Raw genomic sequence first — 14,102 nt, 5'->3', positions numbered from 1 at the left:
AGGGAGCCACCATTCGCGTTCCTTATTTGGTCGCTGTAGTCTACGTAAATCTTTACCGCAGGTCCCCCTCCCAATTAGAAGATTAACAATGGTAGTCATGCTTTCCTGAAAGTTAATTTGATCACTGCCTGTAATGTTGCCATGTAATGTGCAGCCACAAGAAATTGGGTGAAGGAATGCAGACCAACTTACCATTAGGGAAGGGATTCTACAGTTGTGTGTATTCATGTAAGGATAAGGAAGTGCCTTATATAGGATTAGTTGAGTATTTATTTATTTATTTCATTTATATCCCGCCTTTTTTCCTCTTTTAACGAACCCAAGGTGGCATTCATTATCCTCCTCCTCTCCATTTTATCCTCAGCAACAACCCTGTGAGGTAGGTTGGGCTGAGAGTTTGTGATTGGCCCAAAGCCATCCTCCCATGGCCGAGTGGGGACTAGAACCTGGATCTCCCGGCTCCCAGTCCAACACTCTAACCACTACACCACACTGGTATTGTCAGCAGTGGCTTTCTAGAGTTAACAGACTTTCCCAGCCTGACCTGGAGATGCTGGGGATTGAACCTGTGGCCTTTTGTAGGCAAAGTGCATATGCTTTCACTAAGCTCTGGCCTTTCCCTAAACGGCTGTGTGTGATTTTTTTTTCCTGACGCCTGTTCTGACGGTTGCTAAAGTTTTGGGGTCTTCATGAAATGCTAAGGCATCCCGCACAGTTGGCACTTGGTAAATTTGTATTGGTGATCTGTGGCAAGTGACATTGAGTTGTGAAGCTCCCTGTCTTTTCATCTCTCCATCTACATCAAGTATGGAATTAAAATGTGAGAGGTATGTTGCATCCTGACAATCAGAGGTATATGCGCAGACATTTCCCATGTTCCTGGTTTGGAGCTTCTGTATAAGACATGTTGCTGTTTGATGCAGTGGCTTTTCCTCACTGAAAGCTTTCTGGAGCTCAAAATACTTTAGAGTGACAATACATTTTTGCTTGTGCCAAGCATCCCTCCCGCCTGTCACGCACTAAAAAAAACCTTGTTTTTTAAATGTGCCTTATATTTTATAATGGGTTACAGTAGATGCAAAAGAATGGGGAAGAAAGAATAAGCCAAGTTCAGTGACCACTTCTTCCAGTGTCACAGCGTGAAATTCCATCATGGACAAGTGGAGTGGCCACTGCATGAGACAGTTCTGGGCAGGGAAGGGCCAAATGGCACTTGGTCCCAGCCAAGCCAATGGAAGGGGTCTCTTGTCTTGCCTCTCTGATGGCAGCCAGGTAGAAGGCTGCTAAAAAGGTAAAGGTGTCCCCAACCAGTCGTGTCCGACTCTAGGGTGCGGTGCTCATCCCCGTTTCTAAGCTGAAGAGCCAGCGCTGTCCGAAGACGCTTCCGTGGTCATGTGGCCGGCATGACTGAACACCCAGGTGCACGGAACGCTGTTACCTTTCCTGCCGAGGCGGTACCTATTTATCTACTTGCAATTTCTTGCTTTCAAACTGCTAGGTTGGCAGGAGTTGGGACTGAAGACGGGAGCTCACTCCGTCATGCGGCACTCGGGTCTCGACCTGCCGACCTTCCAGTCTGCAGTTCAGCATCTTAACCACTAAGCCACCCCGGTCCCTAAGCCACCGCGGTCCCTTACCAGAGGCAATATGCCAGGCTGATGGAAGAGGCTTCTCTTTCTTCCCTCTGATGCAGCTAGGTAGAACAGCTGCAGTGCAAGTCTTGGGGTGAAGAGCGCCGGACTCTTCCTCAGTTCTTGAGATAATCTAAAGTTCAAAGAGGACATGACTCTTGCTGCTGCCTTGTAGCTGCCAAAGCTGCCCTAACCAGTTTTAGTAACATGAACTTACAAAGCTGCCTTCTATCGAGTCAGGCTGTCGGTTCACCTCTAGCCCAATACGTCCTCTGTGACTGGTGGAGGCTCTCTCAGCCCTATTGTATAGGAGCTCCCCAGCTCTGCTGCCGCGCATCCATTTAAAAAACAACTGGGCATGTTTGGGGGTTATCACGGGCCTTCTTCCTGCAACCAATGGGTTGTATCCAGTGTTAGTCCTACTTAGCGTAGCCCCATTGAAATGAATGGAACTTAACGTTGGGTCCAGCCCAATGTTTTTGAAAGTGTGTGGTCTACATTGGATGGGCACGAATACTTGCTGTAATATTTCTAAGTTGAGATGGGGAAAAGTTCTAACTTTCCAGATCTTTTCTCTCTTGAAAACGAGCCAGATGTGAAGTTTTGCATCATCAAACTTTTAATAAGGGCAATGATATCCCTTCACGTCCCCCCAAAGAATTTGGAAGAGTTGATACCAGTAGTGCAGGTGCAGTTTTGTTTTGCAAGCGCTTATTGTAAATCTAAGGATTAGTTTCTAATGTTCTTTGTGTGCTAATTTCCTGCTGTTCCTGAGCTTAAGTGAGTCTTGTAACAGATTTGCCAGATGCTGCAGTTAGTACCTCTCACAAGGTTAACATAAGGAGAGTCAAGCTGGATCAGACCAAGGGTCCATCTAGTCCAACATGCTGTTCACAGAGTGGCTACCCAGCTGCCTGTGGGAAGGCCACAAGTAGGACATGAGTGCCCATGTTCCCCAGCTACAGATGTACATAGCCATACTGCCTCCGATACTGGAAATAATACACAGCCACCAGGAGTAGTAGCCAGTGATAGCCTTCTCCTCCATGGATTTGTCCAGTCCCATTTTAAAGCCATCCAAATTGGTGCCCAATGCTACATCTTGTGGTAGCAACTTCTATGGCTGGCAGGCAGGGTGGTGGCAGGGCGCATTTCCACCTCCCCCGGAAAACAACTTGCCTTGGAGTCCCACAAAGCTGGTGGTGCCCCTGTCTACATGTCCTGCTTTGGGGCTTCCTGAAGGCATCTGGTAGTTGACTACACTGGGAATTCAGCTGCTGGACTAGATGGACCTTTGGTCTGAGCCAGCACCAAAAGAGGGATGTCACTGCTGCTGCAGTTTGATGATGCGAAGCTTCACATCTGGTTCATTTTCAAGCAGGAGAAGACTGGGAAGTTGTCCCTTTCCCATCTCTTCAAGTTCAGAAATACTGCCACAGGTATTTCTACCCAGCTTGGACACAGATTTTCAGAAATATACAGGCCAGACCATATAAATTGTATATAGAAGGTTGAGGTGTGATCCTCATGCATCCCTAGTTTAGAAAATAAAGGCTTGGGTCTGAGCCTTGGTTTGATCCATAGATGTAGCAAATACTTTACTCTTGTCTGATCTTGGAAGCTAAGCAGGGTCAGCCCTGGTTAGTACTTGGATGGGAGACCGCCTGGGAATCAGGCTTCCTGCACTGAGCAGGGGGTTGGACTGGATGGTCTTGTAGGATCCTTCCAACCCTATGATTCTATAAAACCTCTGGTGCTCCAGATGTTGGATTCATAACAGCCCAAAGGTCTGTCTAGTCCAGCATTCTGTTCCCACAGTGGCCAACCAGGTGACTATGGGAAGCCCAGAAGCAGGACATGAGTGCAACAGCACCCTACCATCCATATTCCCCAGCACCTGATATACATATGCCTGTATCTGCCCCTGATCCTGGAGGCAATATATAACCATCATAACTAGTAGCTCCCATGACTCCAACTCTCATCAGTCTGTCTTCAGGTTTTCCCATATACAGTCAGGGCCAGAAATATTGGAACAAGGATAACTTGTTTTGGTAGTTGGCCTCTGTACACCACCACATTGAAGTTGAAAGGAAACACACCCAGATGGGAGCGAAGTCAGGACTTTCAGCTGTAATTCAAGGGGCTTGACAAAAGTGGGGCACTAACCATTCAGGAAGGACAGCCAGTGGCATACACACACACACATCGCTACTGGCTCATAAGTAATGGAAGGAATGGCTGACAAGCAGCTGCATGGCCAGGTGTGGCCTGTTTCCTGGGTGCCCCATGACCAATCAAGCAGATAAAAGGCCTGGAGGTGGTTTGGAGTGTTACATTTGCATTTGGTAGCTGTTCACTGCAACTCCCAACATGAGGTCCAAAGAGGTGTCCATGCGAGTGAAGGAGGCCATCATTAGGCTGAGGAAACAAAATAAACCCATCAGAGAGATAGCAGAAACAGTGGGAGTGGCCAGCACAACAGTTTGGAACATCCTGGAAAAGAAGGAATTAACTGGCAAGCTCAGCAACAGCAAAAGGCCTGGCAGATCACGGAAGACAACTACAGTGGATGACTGCAGAATTCTGCTCATGTTGAAGAGGAACCCTTTCACATCTAGCCAGGTCAAGAACGCTCTTGTGGAGGTAGGCATGTCATTGTCAACATCTACAGTCAAGAGATGGCTTTATGAATGTAAATACAGAGGCTTCACAACAACGCTCAAGAACAGAAAGGTAACGCTCAAGAACAGAAAGGTAACGCTCAAGAACAGAAAGGCCAGATTAGCCTTTGCCAGCAAACACTTAAAAAAGCCTGCCCAGCTCTGGAATAAGATTCTTTGGACTGATGAAACCAAGATGAACTTGTATCAGAATGATGGGAAGACAGAAGTATGGAGAAGGAAAGGAACAGCTCATGATCCAAAGCATACCACATCATCTGTCAAACATGGTGGAGGCAGTGTTATGGCATGGGCATGTATGGCTGCCAATGGAACCGGGTCACTGGTGTTTATTGATGACCTGACTGCTGATAAACGCAGGAGGATGAATTCTGAAGTGTGTAGGGCTATACTTTCTGCTCAGATTCAACCGAATGCTGCCAAAATGATAGGCTGACGCTTCATATTGCAGATGGATAATGACCCAAAACATACAGCAAAAGCTACCCAAGAGTTTCTCCAGGCAAAGAAGTGGGGTGTTCTTCAATGGCCAAGTCAGTCACCTGATCTCCACCCAGTAGAGCATGCTTTTCACTTACTGAAGACAAGAATGAAGGCAGAAAGACCCACAAACCAGCAGCAGCTGAAGGCAGCTGCAGTAAAGGCCTGGCAAAGCATCTCGAGGGAGGAAACTCGGCATTCTGTCATGTCCATGGGTTCCAGAGTTCAGGCAGTCATTGATTGCAAAGGATTTTCATCCAGGTATTAAAGGCGATCCTTAAGTTTGGAATGATGTTGGTTTGTTCCATTACTTATGAGCCACCAATGATGGGTGTGTGTGTATGCCACTGGCTGTACTTCTTGAATTGTTAGTGCCCCACTTTTGTCAAACCCCTTGAATTACAGCTGAAAGTCCTGACTTCGCTCCCATCTGGGTGTGTTTCCTTTCAACTTCAGTGTGGTGGTGTACAGAGGCCAACTGCCAAAACAGTTATCCTTATTCCAATATTTCTGGCCCTGACTGTAACTTCTTGGCTCTTGTTAATATCAATGGAGAAAATAAAGAGGCTGTAAATAGAGAATTATTCTAATCTGCCTATAGCATTTGTGGAACGTCTTCTCATCTCCCCGCTTGACAAGTTGTTTTGGCTTCAGCAGAACTCCATTGGCTTGAAAAGCATCATGCTGGGGTTGTGTTAGCAGCAGCAGATTCAGCTCCACAAGAGGTTAAGTGTCGTCATTTTGTTATGTTCTTAAGCGACTTGCTTTCCCCCCTCCCCGCTACAAAACCAGTCTCTGAAAGAAACCAAAAGACCCCACCCTCAGTTGGTTTACATCCAGCAAGGCGCACGCTTAAAAGCAAAGTGGACCTGCTGCTTTCAGATGGCTGGCCCAACAGGTAAAGGAAAACTGGCAGACAGTGCTCAGCACCATCAAAGCCAAATCTGAAGAGCTCCTAATGAAAACCATATTGGTGCAGGACAGTGAGGAAGGAGAAAAATCCTCTTTGGAGCAGAAGAGCAATATCCCATCCATCAACACAGCAGCCTTGGCAATGAGAAATCATGACACACGGCCAAAATATAAGCAGAAACAGGCCTAGATGGCCAGCCCTATCATTAGGCAGAGAGAGGCAATGGCCGCTGGCAGCGGATGCTGAGCAGTAGAGAGTAGCGGCAGCAGCCCCCCCCCCGGTCAACCTGAGCCCCTCCCTGATGATCTCATCCTCCCGAGCTGGTACCCCATGTGCTTGTTGCTGACCTGAGCTAGTCACCTTCCAGCATTGGCTCCACGTTTTTGCAGCCCCTTGAGCAAGATGCCTTCCATGGGCCCCCTCCCTCAGTGAGTCTGCCTTCTCCCCACCGTTGCCACCAGCTGCTTCTCCTCATTGCCACCACTTGCTTGCTTGAGAGGCTGAGAGCCTGTGAGCAAGTCCCCCTCCTCGCCTTCTCTGTTGTCTGAGCTGGTGCGAGAGGCCAGGGAGCAAGCGGGGTGCAACGGGGAAGAGGAGGAGCAACTCCAGGGTGCTCTTGTCAGGGGGCCCCTGCTGGGGTGTGGGCCCTCCGCTGGCGCCTGTCCATGCCTGTCATTGACGCCAGCCCTGGAGTCTTCTCCCAGAGCATCATGGTGTCTTTGGGAAAGGCCCCTGACTGATGAGCAAGCCAGCAGAAGGGCAGCCACCTATGCAGTCCTGCCCTGCACCCTGTAAGTCACCCTTTCCCAGCCCGGCTCCAGATGTGTTGGACTATGGTGAGGGATGGATCATTGAATCATAGAATAGTAGGGTTGGAAGGGGCCTACAAGGCCATCGAGTCCAACCCCCTGCTCAATGCAGGAATCCAAGTCGGAGCATCCCTGGCAGATGGCTGTCCAGTCTCATCTTGAGTGCCTCCAGTGTGGGAGAGCCCACCACCTCCCTAGGTCATGGGTTCCATTGTCGTACTGCTCTAATACGGTTTCTCCTGGTGTCCAGCCAGAATCTGGCTTCCTGTCACTTGAGCCCATGATTCCGTGTCCTGCACTCTGGGATGATCAAGAAGAGATCCTGGCCTTCCTCTCTGGGACAACCTTTCAAGTACTTGAAGAGTGCTATCCTATCTCCCCTCAGTCTTCTTTTCTCCAGGCTAAACATGCCCAGTTCTTTCAGTCTCTCTTCATACGGCTTCGTTTCCAGTCCCCTGATCATCTTTGTTGCCCACCTCTGAACCCTCTCCAGTTTGTCTGCATCCTTCTTAAAATGTTGTGCCCAGAACTGGACACAGTACTCCAGATGAGGCCTAACCAGTGCCAAGTAGAGGGGAACTAGTACTTCCTGGGTTTTGGGAGCTATGCTTCTATTAATACAGCCCAAAAGGGCATTGGCCTTTTGCAGCCACATCACATTGTTGGCACACATTCAGCTTGTGATCTACAACAACTCCAAGATCCTTCTCGCTTGTAGTGTTGTTGAGCCACGTATCCCCCATCTTGTAAGTGTGCATTTGGTTTCTTTTTCCTAGGTGCAGAACTTGGCATTTATCCCTATTAAATGTCATTCTGTTGTTTTCTGCCCAACGCTCCAGTCTATCAAGGTCACTTTGAATGTTGTTTCTGTCTTCCAAACTATTAGCTATCCCACCCAATTTGGTGTCATCTGCAAATCTGATCATTCCCTGCACCTCCTCCTCCTCCAAGTCATTAATAAAAAAGTTGAAGAGCACTGGGCCCAGGACTGAGCTGTCAGTTCCAGCTTCTCCCCGTTTCTCATTTTTCCAGTCATGTTAATTTTTGTGAATCGCCCAGAGAGCTTCAGCTTTGGGGCGGTATGGAAATATATTAAATGAAATGAAGTTTGGTGTGTCTCGAGCTTTCAGAATTTCTCCAGTCTTAAGTCCATCTCATCCCAAATGTTGATAATTACAAAAAAAAAAAGCAGCCTGTATGCATGAACATTCAGAAGCATAACGGTAACCCACCCCAGTATTCTTGCCATGAAAACTAAATGGATCAGTACAACCAGAGATATGTCGGTATACCATCGGAAGGTGGGACTCCCAGGTCGGAAGATGGTCAAAATGCTACTGGGGAGGAACAGAGGATAAGTTCAACTAGCTCCAGATGTGATGACGCAGCTAGCTCAAAGCCGAAAGGATGGCTAGCAGCCGATGGTGCTGGTGGTGAACGACGAATCCGATGTTCTAAAGATCAACACACCATAGGAACCTGGAATGTAAGCTGTATGAGCCAGGGCAAATTGGATGTGGTTATTGGGGAGATGTCAAGATTAAATATAGACATTTTGGGTGTCAGTGAACTGAAATGGACTGGAATGGGCCACTTCACAGCAAATGGCCACCAGATCTACTACTGTGGACAAGAGGACCACAGAAGAAATGGAGTAGCCTTCATAATTAATAATAAAGTGGCTAAAGCAGTGCTTGGATACAATCCAAAAATGACAGAATGATCTCAATTCAAATTCAGGGTAAGCCATTTAACATCACAGTGATCCAAATATACGCCCCAACCACAGATGCTGAAGAAGCAGAAGTAGATCAGTTCTATGAGGATCTGCAGCACCTACTGGATAGTACGCCAAAAAAAGATGTTATTTTCATTACGGGAGACTGGAATGCTAAGGTGGGTAGTCAAACGACACCTGGAATTACAGGCAAGCATGGTCTGGGAGAACAAAATGAAGCAGGACATAGGCTGATAGAATTTTGCCAAGACAACTCACTGTGCATAACAAACACTTTCTTCCAACAACCTAAGAGACGACTTTATACATGGACTTCACCAGACGGTCGACAACGAAATCAGATTGACTACATCCTTTGTAGCCAAAGGTGGCGGACATCTATGCAGTCGGTAAAAACAAGACCTGGAGCTGACTGTAGTTCAGATCACGAACTTCTTATTGCACAATTTAGAATCAGACTCAAGAGAATAGGGAAGATCCACAGATCAGTCAGATATGAGCTCACTAATATTCCTCATGAATATGCAGTGGAGGTGAAGAATAGATTTAAGGGACTAGATTTAGTAGATAGGGTCCTGGAAGAACTACGGACAGAAGTTTGCAACATTGTTCAGGAGGCAGCAACAAAAAATGTCCCAAAGAAAAAGAAAGCCAAGAAGGCAAGGTGGCTGTCTGCTGAAACACTGGAAGCAGCCCAAGAAAGAAGGAAAGCACAAGGCAACAGTGATAGGGGGAGATATGCCCAATTAAGTGCAAAAACCCAGAGGTTAGCCAGAAGAGATAAGGAATTATTTTTAAACAAGCAATGCGCGGAAGTGGAAGAAGATAATAGAATAGGAAGGACAAGAGACCTCTTCCAGAAAATTAGGAACATCGGAGGTAAATTCCAGGCAAAAATGGGTATGATCAAAAACAAAGATGGCAAGACCTAACAGAAGCAGAAGAGATCAAGAAAAGGTGGCGAGAATATACGGAAGATCTGTATAGGAAGGATAATATCGGGGATAGATTTGATGGTGTGGTCAGTGAGCTAGAGCCAGACATCCTGAAGAGCGAAGTTGAATGGGCCTTAAGAAGCGTTGCTAATAACAAGGCAGCAGGAGACGACGGTATCCCAGCTGAACTGTTTAAACTCTTGCAAGATGATGCTGTCAAGGTGATGCATGCCATATGCCAGCAAATTTGGAAAACACAAGAATGGCCAACAGATTGGAAAAAATCAACTTATATCCCCATACCAAAAAAGGGAAGCACCAAAGAATGTTCAAACTATCGAACAGTGGCACTTATTTCACATGCCAGTAAGGTAATGCTCAAGATCTTGCAAGGTAGACTCCAGCAATTCATGCAACGAGAATTGCCAGATGTACAAGCTGGGTTTCGAAAAGGCAGAGGAACTAGAGACCAAATTGCCAATATCCGCAGGATAATGGAGAAAGCCAGGGAGTTTCAGAAAAACATCTATTTCTGTTTTATTGACTGTTCTAAAGCCTTTGACTGTGTGGATCACAACAAACTGTGGCAAGTTCTTGGTGGTATGGGGATACCAAGTCATCTTGTCTGCATCCTGAGGAATCTGTATAACGACCAAGTAGCAATGGTAAGAACAGACCACGGTACAACGGACTGGTTTAAGATTGGGAAAGGAGTACGGCAGGGTTGTATACTCTCACCCTACCTATTCAACCTGTACGCAGAACACATCATGCGATGTGCTGGGCTTGATGAAGCCAAGGCTGGAGTTAAAATCACTGGAAGAAACATTAACAATCTCAGATATGCAGATGACACCACTTTGATGGCTGAAAGCGAGGAGGAGCTGAGGAACCTCATGACGAAGGTGAAAGAAGAAAGTGCAAAAGCTGGGTTGCAGTTAAATCTCAAAAAAACCAAGATTATGGCAACCAGCTTGATTGATAACTGGCAAATAGAGGGAGAAAACGTGGAGGCAGTGACAGATTTTGTCTTTCTAGGTGCAAAGATTACTGCAGACGCTGACTGCAGCCAGGAAATCAGAAGACGTTTACTTCTTGGGAGGACAGCAATGACAAATCTTGATAAAATAGTTAAGAGCAGAGACATCACACTGACAACAAAGGTCCGCATAGTTCAAGCATGGTATTCCCCGTAGTAACCTATGGCTGCGAGAGCTGGACCATAAGGAAGGCTGAGCGAAGGAAGATAGATGCTTTTGAACTGTGGTGCTGGAGGAAAATTCTGAGAGTGCCTTGGACTGCAAGAAGATCAAACCAGTCTATACTCCAGGAAATAAAGCCAGACTGCTGACTTGAGGGAATGATATTAAAGGCAAAACTGAAGTACTTTGGCCACATCATGAGAAGACAGGATACCCTGGAGAAGATGCTGATGCTAGGGAAAGTGGAAGGCAAAAGGAAGAGGGGCCGACCAAGGGCAAGGTGGATGGATGATATTCTGGAGGTGACGGACTCGACCTTGGGGGAGCTGGGGGTGGTGACAGCCAACAGGAAGCTCTGGTGTGGGCTGGTCCATGAAGTCACGAAGAGTCGGAAGCGACTGACCGAATAAACAACAACAACAACAATGCATTTTTGCCTAATGTGTACATTTTTTGCAAGCTATTTTCCTAGTGTTATGCATTTTTGAAAGTGATTTCCCCGAATATATGCATTTTTATTGGAGAACTCCACAGTGAGGATAAGAGAGCAATCCTATGGCCCTTAGACAGTGTCTGGGGGGCAGTAAGATAGTTCAGATTCCTGGATCTGAGGTCGGGGATGGCACTCCAATGTTGGAACCAGGATTCTGACTTCCCTGCCCCCTCTTCCTCCCCCTGACAGCTGGTGTGGAAAGAATCCTGTCAGCTATCTCTCCATGGTCACAAGGCAACCTTGGCGATGAGGGAAAGGGGGTGGTTCTGTGGGTGGGGTGGGGACTGGGGGGGCTGGCTTACAAAGTATCTGCTGGCCTCCCCAGCCTCCTTCCCTCCCACTCCACAGATCCCCAGCTAGACAGGTGAAAAAGCCCGCCTAGCAAAAATGCAGAGTGGGAGGAGCAGGAGGTGAAGATGCACTGAGCAGGGGGTTGGACTCGATGGTCTTGTACGCCCCTTCCAACTCTGTGATTCTATGTCTATGTCCTCCACACTCCTCCTGCTCTGCATAGGATGCCCATCAGCCTCCGAGTTATGAGGCCGATGGGCATCTGGATAGGATTGCCCCCTGAAAGTGGGGATTATGTGTACCTCCCTGACTTCTTCGAGGGAATAGGGGTGGCGGGGTGGTGAAGGGCGAAAATGTTCTAAGGGGAAGGAAATGTGGACTTCCAGACGTCACTGGGCTCCAACTTCCACGAACCCCAATGGCGTAGTGGAGCCTGGGCTCACAGGCACGCAGTGCCCAGACTGCAGGGATGCTGACGTCATCCGCCACCCCACCCCCCTCAGACTTCCCCGTTCTCCCTGAGATTAGCTGCAATTCTTGCAGTAGCTGGGAGGAAATGGATTTTCCCAGCAACAATGTATTATTCCCTGTTGTGATGGACGATTTTTGGGGTGGCTTGGTTTGAATGGGCAAGTAAGCCTCAGCCATTTTACAAAAGGCCTGCTCGTAGTGGAGATGAGAAGTGCTGGAACTGGTTTGTTGATGTGGAGCTGCCTGAATTTGGGGACTCTCCTTGGGGGCGTGTCTGTGGGGACTGTCATGATGAGCCCCTGCACTTCCAAATTGGCCACTAAGGGTGCAATCCTATTGAGATAGGTGGCCGCCTCTGAACTCGGAGGCGACTGCCTATCGTAAGCGGGGCAGGAGAAGCACGGAGGGGATCATGCCCTCTGTGCTTCCCCTGCCCTGCTTTTTCGCCTAGACAGCCAATTGTGGCTGTCTAGACACAGGAGCATGGAGGGGGGAAGGAGGCTGCTGTATGACACATTGGATGTGTCGTTCATGCAGCTATGTCCCCCCACCCCAGAACGCCCCCAGCCACGCCCCTTTTTGGCCCCTCTACGCTCCTCTTGCGAGCACAGAGGATGGGGCTGTTCCACGCTGCCTCCAAGGCAGCACGGAAGTGGGGGGAGGTCAGTTCCCAGGAAATGGCATATCCTTTGGCCATCTAGCCACTGTCTAGTGGCCATAGGATTGCTCCCTAAGCCACTGACCAATGCTGGCTGCAGCTGATGACAGCCAGAGTCCAGCGATGTCTGGAGAGCTGCAGGTTCCCTGCCCGGGGCCACAAGGTGTCGTCAGTCCCAACAATAACCGTTTCTTTTCCATCTCTAGGGATCTTGCGAGCTTTTTGGGCATTCGAGGATCTGCTTTCTGCCTCTCATCATCCCCCACTCATTTTTATGTTTGCCTCTGCCATGAGCTGCTTCTCTGTTGGGAGCCGCCCTGGCTTGCCATGCGGAGCTGGATGGGTTTGCAAGCTCTCCCGCCGGGCTGCACTCAGCCAAGCATCTCCAGAGAGACACCTCTTGGTGTTATAAACTCGGTCTCCAAGACGGAGGATCCCAGCCAAGAGAAATGGAAGTGCTTGATCCAGATACTCCTCCTCCGGCACAGCACTCATATAATATCATTACCTGCCCTAATCCAACAGCTCTTGCATTTTACAGGTTTATTCGCTGGATGGAGAGAGTGCAGGAGAAGCTTTCAGCTGGAATAGTAAAAGCTCCCCTTGGGTATCTCTATTTTCTGGTCCTACGCACGCTCTCTTGGCCTGGCTAGTGCAAAGTTTGTTTAAATAATTTATCTCCATCCATAAATTATCTGCAACGCCAGCTGTCGATGACATTTTGCCTTTTGCCCAGTTTACAACTTTCCTTGGCTAAAGCCATGCGGACAAGCAACTCAGCCAGGCAATCTGTGATTCGTCTGTGCCTTCTAGAACTTGGCTACATTTAACACAGTAGGGACACAATCCTATGCATGTTTAGATGGAGAGAAGTCATACGACTCGCAGCATCCCCTGGCCAACACAGCTTGCTGGGGCATGCTAGAAGTCGTAGGACTTTTTTCTGTCTTAACATGCATAGGATTACAACCTTGGCCTCATTAACTCTTCAGTATGGACCAGAAATAAAAGCCATTCCATGGCTTATGGTAAAGTGGTCTGATTTTGGACCAAGATCCAGAGTTATGTGAAATAATCTTCACATAGGGCGACCATATGTCCTACTCTACAGAGAACAGTCTTCTCTTTGAAGGGCTTTGGAGGACAGTCCTCTCTTTAAAGGATTGTCTGGCCCAAGTCTGGTTTAAAGATTAAAAAAACACACACACATTAGAAGAGAGATGAAGTTGCCCATTCACAGTTAATACCCAGACAGCAGACTGAGCAGGCATAAAGATCACCCGGTCATCATCTTCCCCAGTAGGGTGAGGTGCATTAAGAACTTAACAGGAACCATGCTGGTTCAGACCAAGGGTCCATCTAGGCCAGTATTCTGTTCACACAGTGACCAACCAGCTGTTGACCAGGAACTCTCAAGCAGGACATGAGTGCAACAGCACCTTCCCACCCATGTTCCCCAGCAACTGGTGTACATAGGCTCACTGCCTCTGGTACTGGAGGTAGCACAGAGCCATCAGGACTATGTTATATTTTGAAATTATAGCAATCATTTCTCAGTGTGCAGCTATACATATAAATTAGCAAATGATATGCAAATCTGTGTCCTCTTTCGGGAGGAGTGGGGAGTGGCCACCCTAGGCTTCCCTTTGCCCCTCATCCCACTTCTGGGGGAAGCCAGCTTGCTTAGAATGTCGATGGACATTTCCTAGAGCAGGCCCACTGTACATGGGCTGGGCGGCTGAAGTGTTGTTCCAAAGACAATCTCATATCAAACGTACGATCCTGGATACAGCTGAT

Source organism: Heloderma suspectum, chromosome 3 (assembly GCF_057233095.1).
Source record: "Heloderma suspectum isolate Gila_16-S chromosome 3, 16-S_ref, whole genome shotgun sequence".
Classification (NCBI taxonomy): domain Eukaryota; kingdom Metazoa; phylum Chordata; class Lepidosauria; order Squamata; family Helodermatidae; genus Heloderma; species Heloderma suspectum.
Note: the sequence above shows the minus strand (reverse complement) of the source record.